This window comes from Prionailurus bengalensis, chromosome A1, assembly GCF_016509475.1.
Source record: "Prionailurus bengalensis isolate Pbe53 chromosome A1, Fcat_Pben_1.1_paternal_pri, whole genome shotgun sequence".
Lineage (NCBI taxonomy): Eukaryota > Metazoa > Chordata > Mammalia > Carnivora > Felidae > Prionailurus > Prionailurus bengalensis.
In genome coordinates this window covers 45,405,490-45,418,344 of record NC_057343.1, presented here as the reverse complement: position 1 = coordinate 45,418,344, position 12,855 = coordinate 45,405,490, and positions in this window count along the sequence as shown.

Here is a 12,855-nt window from a genome sequence, read left to right as displayed (position 1 = left end):
AAAATAAGATTGAAAAGAAATAAAATTAAAAAAATATTAAAATTAAAAAATTAAACACACACACACAATCAAGTAAGTGATATTATATCCTAGGTATGTTTTGGTTTGGGTGTTGAAAGTGGCTTGAAAGTTTAGAGAAAAAAGGGGAAAAAAAAGAAAAAAAGGAAATCGTTGGAAAAGTTGGAAGAATGAATACACTGAAGTAGACTAAAATGAAATGATGGAAGTAAAACAGAATTTGAAAAAATTTACACAAAAGTAAAAAAATATACTAGAAAGAAAATTTTTAAAAATTTAATAAAAATTGTAAATAAAAATGAATTCTTTTCTTTATTCAAGAAAAAGAAAAGAAATGAAAAATAGAGGGAAAAAAAGAAAATTGAATATTTGCACTGGCTAACAGACTGAATATGACTGAAATTACTTCGTTTTCCCCTAGAAGTCAAAGTATGAAGTCTATGTACTATGAAGTACTATGAAGTACGTTTTATAGTACATAAACTAAGCAGGTGTAGAGACTTGTGTTCTTGAAGAGTAAGGTTGGCCCAGTTGATCAGGGCTAGTGTAACGGCTCCATTCTCCACTAGATGGCTCTGCTAGCCTGCTGGGGTGGATTGTTGTGGTGCTTGTAGGTGCATATGCACATGTGTAGGAGCAGTGAAAATGGCGTCACCCAGCTATCCAGTCTCTAGTATCAGAACTCTGTTCTCCCCGATCAGGAATCATGCACCCGTCCTTTGTCTTTGGCTTCTATCAACTCCCTGCTTCCACACTGTCCGTGAACAAGCCCCAGGCAGCACCTCCCTCCCGAGTTTTATCTCAGATGTAGCTGCCTTCCCCTGGCCCTGATTTCTGAGGAACTGAAGCTTTGACTCTCTTCACCTCTCTGTGGAGGGTCTCACCAAGCAATGGCCGGGTGCTGGCCACACCCAGGAACACTTGCAGGACTTTGCTGCTGCCAATGCCCAGAGACTGCGGCCAAGTGCCAGCCTGCCCCAGAAAACATTCACAAGGCAGTGTAGCAGCAGTGCCGCAGGGAGTATGGAAAATCACAACACACATCTGGCACCAGGCTTCACACCCAATGATCTTGTTCCAGTACCAGCGAATGTGGCCATTCTCTGGGGTCTGCTGAGCCCAGGAGGCCTCACGGCCTCTACCAAATATCCTTCCAGCAGTGGAACCGCTTCTCCCCGTGTGGCCCATGTAACTCCCGTACCCCACTCTGCTCCTGGGGATTTGCCCTTTCTACCAGAGCACCACCAAGTATTGAGCTGCAGAGTTTCAGACTCTGTGCTCCCCCTGTTTACAGTCTTAATAGAATTTAAATCCTCTGTCCTTTATCCCTTTTTAGTTCAGTCCCTGCGGCTGTTTCCAATTTTCCATTTTCTCTCCAACTGCTTTTGGGGAGTGGTGCTTTTCCCATATTCTCCCCAACCCCATCTCCATCCTCTCTGTGCATGCAAAAGTGGCTCCCTGACCTCTGCGGCTTCTCTCTCCCCAAGTTCACCTCTCCACGCCACATACCTGCTGAATTCTGTGGTTCAGGTTATACAGATTGTTGTGTTAATTCTGAGATCAGTTTTCTAGGTATGTATGATGGTTTAACGTTGGTCTGGCTGTATTTCATGGACGTGAGACACAAAAAACTTTCATGATACTCTGCCAATTGTCTCCTCCCATATTCCTTATTAATATATCTACATTTTATTGATTTTTACCTCCAATGTCATCTCTATTCTGATGCTCTGTAACAGACTGGAGTTCTAGAAGTTACATTTTTTAAGAGTTTCTATAGCTCTGCTGGTATTTATGTTTTCATTTACTATTATCATATTTTCTCTTTTCCTTGAATATTATGCTAATAGCTACTAATCTATTAATCCCAACACCTGGGTCCTCACAAGCTCAGTCTCTATAGTCTTTTTCCTTAAGACTTTGTTACATTTTCTTCTTTCTTTAGATGTTGGATAATTTTGTATTATGTCATGGATATTGTGAGATTGTGTTTGCCAACTCTGGATTCTGTGAATAGTCCTTCAGAGAACTTTTCCTTTCTCGCTCTCTCTCTCTCTCTGTTTCCTTCCTTTCTTATTTCCTGGCTTCTTGTTTCCTTCTTTCCTTTTGTGTCCGTCCTTCCTTCCTTCCCGCCTGCCTGCCTGCCTTCCTTCCTTCCTTCCTTCCTTCCTTCCTTCCTTCCTTCCTCCCTTCCTTCCTCTGTCTCTTCCTCCCTCCCTCCTACTGTCTCCTTTCTTATTCAGCAATCAGGTTGGTTAGACCCAAGCACTCATTGTTCAGAGGTCACTAAAGAATTCTGGATTTGGAAATGATTTATATATAGAATTTGAGTCACTTTCTAAGGCTCTCTTCTTTCTATAACTCCCTGATCATCCAGTTTTCAGTGGTTGTGGTTGAAATGAATCATTTCCTCTTATTCTTCGTGACAGAAACTCTGTAGATGTTCTCTTGAACTTTTAAACTTGTGGCCTGGTGCAGGATGCAGACTGTGGCCTGCCGTCAGGCTGGAGGCTATGAAAATAGGAAATTCACTCACTTCTATATCCACATTCCAGATGTTACATACCTCTAGGATCTACCTATATTTGGTTACTGTCTAGTAATGTCATAGTTACTTTTTTGCATTTTGGTCAGAGTTTGTAGTTGTTATCGGCAAGACTATTTGACACATAGGATCTTACTCAGACAAAATGGAATTGGAAGTCATTCAGGACCAAAATTATAAATAATACTTTTCCTGTCTGGAAAAGATAAAATCTAACCTGTACCCTGAAAACATGAAAAGAAATTCTCCCTCCAACCCCCTGACTCAGCACTCAAAGGATTCTCTTTCTCTCTCTCTTAAGCACACGTGGTGAAAATCTTTCAATAGTAATCCTACCATGGAAAATCTTAATCTAATAAACTACCCACTGGGGATTTTTTTGAGTTTTATTTTTAAGATAAACTTTTTGTTTATTATTTTTTATGAATTGAAAATACATAGGGAAAGAAGAACAAATCATGAATACAGAAATACACAAATGATCTTAAACACACCTGTGCAGCTCCACCAAGATCCAGGGATATAGCATGGGCATTCAAGACGTTTCTTCAGGCAAATCCAGTAAACAGTCTCAGTTTCCCCAGTGCAAACCATGCTCCTGATTTCTACTGCCAAATAAGTTTTTCTTGCATGGATTCTTTATATAAAATGGAATCATAACATAGGTATTACTGTGTGTCTGGCTTCTTTCACTCAACATCTTTATTTGTGAAATTAGTTATTTCATTGCGATAAATTTTAATGTTTTATGAACAAGTGTACAAATTATTCACTCTACTGTTGATGGATACTTGTGTTGCTTCCATGCTCTCACTTTTAAACGTAGTGCTGTTATGGATATCTTGTAATGTTACTTGCTGCTAATATTTACCGAATTCCTTTTATAGTGGAAATACGGGATCATATATTGTGCATATATTCAGTTTTAGTAGATAGTGACATACAATTTTAAAAAGTAGCTTTGGTATTTACCCTCTCACAAGCAATGTGCAAACATTTCTGTTACTCCAAATATTTGGCAATATTTGGTATTGTAAGTTTTTAAATTTTAGTTATTTTTGAAGGAGTATTGTGATATCTTATTGAGATTTTCTTCTGTATTTCTATGATGGATAATATCCTTAACTAAATTTTTATGTATTTATTGACAATGTGGATGGAGTGCCTTGTTAGGTCACTTGCTTATTTTTTTATTGTGTTGTCTGTCTTCTTTGACAATCATGAATATCAATTCATTGACAATATATTACAAATACCTTTTGTCATTCTTCAGCTTGCTTTTTATTCTCATAAGTGTGTCTTTTGATGAATTCTCAGTTTCAGTGGAGTCTAATTTATCAACTGTTTCTGTTATGGTTAGTACTTTTTGTAACCTTTTAAAGAAACATTTACCTACTGTAAATCTTGAAAATACATACCTATGTTGTAGTCTGGAATATTTATAGTTTTGCCTTTAATTTGGTGTATCCAACAATAGAACTGATTTGCTTTAAAATAAGAGTGAAGTTATTTCACAGTATCCTACTTCATTTTTAAAACTTTTTAAATTTGTTTTGTTTTGAGAGAGAGAAGGGGGGGGAAGGGGAGTAGAGGGAGAGAGAATCTTAAGCAGGCCCCACACTTAGTGTGGAGCCCAACCTGGGGCTCAAACTCATGACTGTGAGATCATGAGCATGAGATCATGACCTGAGCCGAAATTAAGAGACACTTAACTGACTGAGCCACCCAGATGCCCTACAATATCTTACTTCAATGTCTCGCTGATATCATCTAGGATTATGATTACAGGTTGCACTTTTTAAAAATTCTTCTTGATTCTTGGAATGAATATTTTTACATTGACTTTACTTATCATTTTTAAAATATTCTGTATCTTTATGTTTGACCAAGAGAAATCTCATGTTAGGGAATTTTAGTTCTGTCAGTTTTTAATTTCTGTGCTTTAGACAATATTAGTCCCACCTTTCTTTTTGGGGTGATAACATGTTCTAAAGCTAGATTTTGTGGAAGGCTGCATAATTTTGTAGCTATGAAAAAAATTAAGTTGTAAATTTTATACAGGTACATTTTGTAGTATGTGAATTATATGTCAATAAAGCTGCTAAAAACTTTTAAAAACTTAACAGTAAATATGTTTCAAAATTATTAAATTAAAAAAAATCAGTCTTTTTACTAGCATAGAAAATCTACTTTTGTTATCCATACTGATGACCCCTTAAATTACACTTTTGGTGATACTAAATTACCAGCCCAAATTTTTGTTAGTGTAAGGGGTATATCTTTACCTACATTTTGATTTTTAAATTTTTTTCTTAAAAATGCTTCTTACAGGCTAAAAAACAAAGTTGGAATATTCATGAGTTTTAAATATGATTTATTAACAATAAATGAGCATTTTATGTTATATATTTTAAATAATAGTGTTTATTTGTATTTTTTCCACCTGACCTTCACAAAATTCTGCTAGATCTAACTTTCTTCTCCAGGTTAAAGTTTTGCAATCTTTATTGTTTTCAATTATTATTTTCCTACTTTGTCCATATGTGTATTAGAACTTATTAGTTATGTCAGGGATTTAATGGTACCTCGATATCGTACAGTATAGAAAACCAGCTTGGATAATTAAAGTTAATTTCTCAAAAGTATACAAGGAAAATGCTAAAATCAGACCTAGGAATCTGTCCTCTCCTCCATTGACTATCCTCTCCACTACATATTATTCTTTCAGATGATATAAAAACACATGACTTTAAGTAATAGAGCACAATTTAAAATAAATTAACACTGGCTTAGGTAACACATTAGAAAATGTCCAAAGTTGGGGCACCTGGGTGGCTCAGTCAGTTGAGCATCTGACTTCAGCTCAGGTCATGGTCTTGCAGTTCTGAGTTCGAGCCCCGCGTCAGGCTCTGTGCTGACAGCTCAGAGCCTGGAGCCTGCTTCAGATTCTGTGTCTCGCTCGCTCTCTCTCTCCCCCTCCCTGCTCATGCTCTGTCTCTCAAAAATAAATAAATGTTAAAAATTGTTAAAGAAAATGTTCAAAGTAATAATTGGAAATAAAAATATAAAAGTAAATTAATACTTTGTCACCTTTTGCAAGACATTTTAAAATCAGTAATCTCATATAATTGTAAGAAAAATCTTTAAAAATGTTTATCGTCTCAATTTCCAGAGACATAGAATTAATGTTTAGAATAGGTACATAAATTGTTATCATAACTGTGAGTGATCATTTGAACTTATAGTTTGTGATTCTGAAGCCAAAAGATATTTAAAAATTTTTTATTTTGAATATCATAAGGCTTCTCATTATAGATGGATGGAACTCAATTTCCTCCCCTTTTATTCCTATTTTCTCAAAACAATTTCTTTCTAAATTGTATTCTTTCCTCTTTAGTTTAAATTAAGAATTTCTAACATCTACTCAACTGACACTAAAAGGCCAGGCGACTTCAATCTCTCCTCTTCCTGACTGATTCTTCCCAGGAAATATTTTCCCAAGAGACAACAGATCATTTCTGTATGAAAACTGAAATGGCTGTGTCATATGGGAGGGGATTGTCAAGCAGAAAAAATACAGAGAAGTTTCTTCTTTATGTCCCTTGTCAGTTATTTTTTACTTCCAATGTAGCAGGCTTTGTTATAAGGTCTTAGGCAAGCATATTAAAAATATTTAAGAATTTAAAAGACAGTTTATTAATAGTAAAAATGAAAAGTGGCTTTTATGTTCATCTTATCTAAAATTCTGTTACAGCATGGTTTTGCATTCAGTCAAAATGTTTACTCAGCCCAATTAGATATTTGGATATAACTTTTGGTGTAATCTGCTTCAAACAATAAATTAAAATTTATTCTATATCAATACTAGAAGAAACACTCTATCTTCTGGAAATATCTCAGTATCTGACAAAAGTCTCTCCTTGACCAAACTTTAGTCAGGCTCCTCTAAATCCTCTTTCCCAACTAGGCCTCAACTTTTTGACTTCTATGTCAGTCTTTGCATTGCCCAGTTTTAGCCAGAATGCTGTTAAGTCCCTTTAGCTAGATTCCTCACATTCTCAACCTCTGGCCTAATTCCTTCTCCTAGAGCACCCCTTTGGTGATATCTGGTCACCCTAGGCTCTCTTCAGCAAGAAACATGTTAGGTCAGTTTAGCAAAGAATTATCCCGCCCTACCCTATCTATCCTGGTAGTTTTCCTCAAACCAATCCTCCTGCCCTGCTGTTGGCTATAAATCCTTACTTTCCTTGTTGTTTCTGGGATTGAGCTGAGTCCTATAGTGAGGTCTCTTTCCCCCTATATAATAGTCCTAAGTAACCCCTTCTTACCCCCCTCGTCCTTGAATGCTGTCCAGCTCTGGATTTCATTAGCATGACTCCACCACAAGTTAGAATTTTCAGAAGTGAGGGAAGAGTTTGAAAAGGTACATTTTCAGCTTCAGTAGTTTTATGATATGTGTAAAGCAACCTAAAATTTTTGAGACATTGAAACAGCCAGTAGTATTTCATGGTCATGTAACCTACGTTTGGGGACAACTGTAGATCTACTGGGCTGAGCTGGGTTTGGTTTGAGGTCACTTGTCTCTCCAATCCCAAACCCAGAGTGCAGGAGTAGGTGTAGAAATAGGGGGGAAAAATAATGATTCTGTTCAGTGCTCAGCTAATTCTTTCAAAGCACAGGATTGGCTTCTAGATTAAAAGACAAGTGTTGCAGGGCACCTGGGTGGCTCAGTCGATTGAGCGTCCGACTTCAGCTCAGGTCATGATCACGGTTTGAGGGTTTGTGAGTTCGAGCCCACGTCAGGCTCTGTGCTGACAGCTCAGAGCCTGGAGCCTGCTTCAGATTCTGTGTCTCCCTCTCTCCCTGCCCCTTGCCTGCTTGCACTCTGTCTCTCAAAAATAAATATACAATAAAAAAAGACAAGTGTTGGTTGGACCTTAAAAAATTAGTGAATAGATAGCAAGAAAGTGTCTTCCCTCCAAGTGTGAATTTATATTTCGAAGAGGTGAGGGTGGGGTGAAACCATGGAGAGCCATGGAGTCAGTTATTTATATTCCAAAGGATTGCAAATGCCTGGGGAACAGAGGTTTCTCTCCCTCTGTCAGAAGGGGAGAGGAGACAGCTGTCCCAATACTATGTAAGCTTCCAGATTCATAATTTCAGGGTTCCACTCCTGTGGTGCAAGAAACCCATTTGTACATGCTAGCCTGACCATCTGGCTGTCATCACATAGCCCATGAAGGAGAGGAATTGGGATGTGGTGAACCATTGTAGTTCGTGCCATAAGTACAAATAATCTGTCCTTGTCCCGGAAACCTTGTGTTTACTCACAGTATAATATATATCAATATAGACACGAAAAACTCATTGGTAATCACTGCTCTCACAGTATAGAGAAGGATCAACGAGTGGCTCAAATATATATGTACAATGTTTCTCAAAGCTTCTGCTTAGAACTCTCACATTCACTTATGCTTACATTCTATTGGTCTAAGTCCTTCACATGTTCCAGAATAAAGTTAATGGATAGCAGTCAGCAATGATAGGGAGGAAATGAAAATCATGAGCAAACAATACAACCCACTACAGTCTGCTGACCTCAAATATCTGTCGTCTTCCCTTCCATAAAATCGACTTATTCCTTTGCAAAACATCCCCCCAAGTTCTTATCCAATCATAGCATCAAGCTTAAATTCATGGTTGTGGCTAAGATCAAGCATGGATCTAATTTGTTTCTGGAACTGGTGTCCCTTGATTCAGGAAACCAAGGACTAAAACAAAATCAATCACCTGCTGCACGTGCACACACACACACACACACAACCTCTCATAGTGGAAAAAAGAGACAGGATAATTCCATTAATGATCACATTAGGGAAGGTGAATAATGGGAAACACATAGGTAGTTCATGAAAATTCTGAAATCCCATCAGGGGAAATATATTACAAGGTCATCCTATATCTTGGTTGGATTATGGGTTTTGATTGGACCTTGGTTCTGCTGTCTGAGATTAGGTATTCTGTCCTTATTCTTCATCGTTTTTGGCTCCACACATGAGGTCATTCTTTTCCATTATCTTCCCTGACCAGATTTGAAAAGGGAGCTGGGGCATCTACCCTCCTTGTCAGCTCTGCTGCTGCTTCTGCTTGCTTCTTGCCAAAGATATTTGAGGTCTCTAGAGTCATTTCATGTCTCATTGAGTCAGGGTCTTTTTTAACCTAAAGTGAAGGCGTTTTTAATAATAGAGCCTTTTAGGGCCACCTGGGTAGTTCAGTCGGTTAAGCAACCAACTTTGTCTCAAGTCATGATCTCCTGGTTTGTGAGTTCGAGCCCCGTGTTGGGGTCTGTGCTGACATCTCAGAGCCTGGAGCCTGCTTCCAATGCTGTGTCTCCCTCTCTCTGTGCCCCTCTGTCTGCATGTGCTCTTTCAAAAATAAATAAACATTTAAAAAAATAATAGAGACTTTTAAAATATATTGGTGATTTAGTCCATTCAGCATCATATGCAAATAACCACACCCAAAATTCTTTTGAAGATCTCTCTAGCTCTTTCTCTCTCTGTCTCTCTCTGTGTGTTCTGTCTCTGTCTCTCTCTTTGCAGGTAGACATATTTTGAGCTTATCAGGCTTTCATGGGATAACACTTTATGATTCTTTTACCTTGGCCCATATATTGAACTGAAACAATGCACTGTGGTCACTTCATTCAAATCAAAAGATCTAAGGGGCCCGTTCTTTGCCTTTTGCTTTTATGTTGTGTCCTCGTTTAGAGTGCTGGAAAACTGTCTTTTCATAGAAGGATATCGTTAATAGTCTTTGTGTTTATACATGAGTATGAGTATGCATGAAAAGTATGTAAAACATTCATAGATATTTCTATTAGCTTAGGATACTATGCTAATCATTAATCTAGAAAGAAAATCTCTTCTTTTGGTTTTTGTTTTTTTCAGGTATTCTCTATGCCAGGTTTGGTAGACAAACACTTTTATAGCAGTTTGCATTAATTAGAATCTGAAGCATTTTTAGACAAAGATAATTATCATATTCTTATCTTCCTTCCTTTTGTTATGGTGATGAAGCAAATTTTGTTACCTAATGACCATTTTAGGAAAGCCAAAGATAGTACTAGCATAAAAATTTTAACAGTGTTGTTCATTGGAATTTGGGAAAGGCAGTATCACGTGTACATGTTGGAGAAAATAATATGATTATAAGTAACTTGATGAAAATAAACAGCAATAACAAATAGTTATTAGGGAGGGGGGCATGCCTGGGTGGCTCGGTCAGTTGAGCATCTGACTCGATTTTGACTCAGATCATGATCTCACAGTTCCTCAGATTGAGCCCTGCATTGGACTCAGTGGTGACAACACAGAGCCTGATTGGGATTCTCTCTCCCTCTCTCTGCTCCTCCCTCCCTCTCTGCCTGTCTCTTTCTTTGTCTCTCTCTCAAAATAAATAAATAAACATTTATTAAAAATAGTTGTTAGGAACTTAACCCTTTTTAATGCTAAAGCTATTTAAAAAATTTTTAAAGTATTCTTAAAAGCATTGAGAGAGAATTTGGTAACAAAACAAGGGTCTACTAATTTGAGAATAAAACAATTTAGTAATTTTATAGAAAAAAGCACCACATATTCTAATCTTATTCCTTTAGTACATTTTCATGTAACAGTTTGCCAACAAGGTTTTATTATAACTTTATAGGTATGTTTAGGCAGATTCAAATATATGTGTGTAAATTATAATACTTTAAAACTTTAAAATGTAATTGACTTAATATATTAAATAAAACCATGTATATTTTATACTAAAATTGCTATCTGAATAAGCTACAAGGGAATTTTTAATAAAAAGACAGTAAGCATCAATTTTCTTATTCCTAAATTCATATTTTTCTGATAGTATTTCTGATATTAATGACCACATTTAGCCAAAGTAATCAATGCTTGTTTTCTCCAGGAACAAGTGGAAATTAGAAGTTAGAAAATTAAAAATAGCTACTGTTTTCTGCATGAACATTTATATCACGATTAAAATGTTTTGAGGCAAAAATAATTTCAGGGATGCCTGGGTGGCTAGGTCAATTACGTGTCTGACTTCAGCTTAGGTCATTTTCTTGTGGTTCGTGAGTTCAAGCCTTGCATCAGGCTCTGTGCTGACAACTCAGAGCCTGGAGCCTGCCTCTCTGTCTGCCCCCTACCCCCTCCTCCCTGCTCATGCTCTTTCTCTCTCTCAAAAATGAATAAACATTAAAATAAATAAATAAATACTTTCACTCAGAGAAGGAGTGGTTTCTGCTATAGCAAACACGTTTTGGTATACCTGCATGCTATAGAGCAGTCAGGACAGTTCATCACTAGGGTAAATAAACAAATAAACAAACTTTACTTTCTAAAAAAAGACTGCATTGAATACTAACACTAGGTTTCATTGCCTGGGCTTTGATTATCTAGGACCGTGGCTTCAATACTTGTTACAAAACCTAAGAACCTGTTACAAAACCTAAGAACCATTTTATTGTTTCTGGTAACTATGCACGTTACAGTTGGGAGTAAAGAATGTCTGGAATCTTAAATGCTACTGTGTAGTCAATGTGTATCAGAGGATGAAACAACTCATCTGGGAACAAAGGGAGTAGGGGAGACTAACCTAGTCCAGCTGCAGATAGTGTTCTCTGAACAAACGTTTAATCAGCAAAATTTTTACAATGGTGAAATCAGGATGTAATGGAAATCAGGATAATGGCGCCTAACTTCATCTGCCTTTGACTAAAAGATGGACCGGGGTGAGGGATGAGGAAAAGAAGGAAAGCGGGAAGGACTGAGAAAGATAAACTCAGTCCCTGACATACAGGGACTGGCCTGACAGTAACAATTAGCTTTTGGTGTCGTTGGGAGCTGACAGTAGCAGCTAAACTGTGATAGTCTCACGTTGATCATATGAGGTGGCGAAGTGACCAAGATAAAATGAGACCAAAAAGTATAAGAAACAGAAATAAAAAGATCACAGTGCAAATCAAAAAAATGTTGATACCCTTGAACCTCAGCTCGTATGAGCAACTGTTGCCTTTTTATCGATTAAAGCTTCAAATTTTGTTGATTCTTCAAACCATATAGACAAATGAAGGTGCTCAGTCATACAATTACCCCTCCTCCTGATAGTATCCACTCAAAAGCAAAACCACACTTCCTGGAACTCTCGGACAAATCACCTAACAAACTCAAAAATCTTGTAATCCATTTTTTACAATGCCCTCTTACTGAGACATTCTGAACTTCTTTCTTAGTGTGTTCTCTTTTAGGGCAGCAACAAAGAAACTTAACTTAGTTCAGCCCCAGGAATCGTGAGAATTGAAAATGATCCTGTTTGGAAAGTGTCTATTGGAAGAAAATAAGTAAAGCTTTCTACTTATTTAGAGATACTTCTTTTCTCTTTAATGGCACTAAAATGTACTGAAAATTAAATCATAAGCAGTGTAACAAATGAAAACAAATCTCAGTTTACAATGTTTTAGGATTAAGAAAGTCAACATTTATTATGGACATATCCATTTGGGTGAATGATTTTACTAACAAGTAAATAGAAATAAACTATTAAAGATATAATTTGTTTCCAGTAATATAAATTCTGGAATATACACCCCTGCTCCTTCCCAAAGCCTAACAACTAGTCTTCTATGATTGCTCTGATATACCAGAGAGAGATAGATAATTCTCTTATTCTGGATTTTCTGAGTAAAATACAATAATAATTTACAGTAATTTGTAGTCCTTTTTGGGTAAACATAGTTTATGATAAACTCCAACCTTCACAGTGCATATTTACCCTATTTTTCCTAGCAATATTCTGATTTCAGAGAACTAGGGACAAGTCATTGCTGTTTGCCTTTCCCACGCAGGGCTTGTTGTATTCTGAGTGTCTGCAAGAAGGGAAATTCAGATAAGGTTTCAAAGCGAAGTTATTACTCAGAGATACTGAAAACTGGTCCCAATTTAGAGTATTGGCTGCCAGGTTTCTTTGACAGTGACAAGAACCAAAATATGTATATGATAAAAGGGTACTCAGTAGTAAGGGCCACAAGATAGGTGAGGAATAGCTTACAAGATATTTCTTGTCTCCTTTATTTTGGTCATTTTTCTGTTTCATTGACTTAGACTGGGCATTTCTTAGCTCTCACATTGGTTTATTTGTTCCATAAGGGTATTTCCTCACAGTATTCGGCATTTGTAACAATGTCTTAATTTCCTATACCGCTGTTAACGTACGTAAGCTGGTTTGGTAGACTTTAA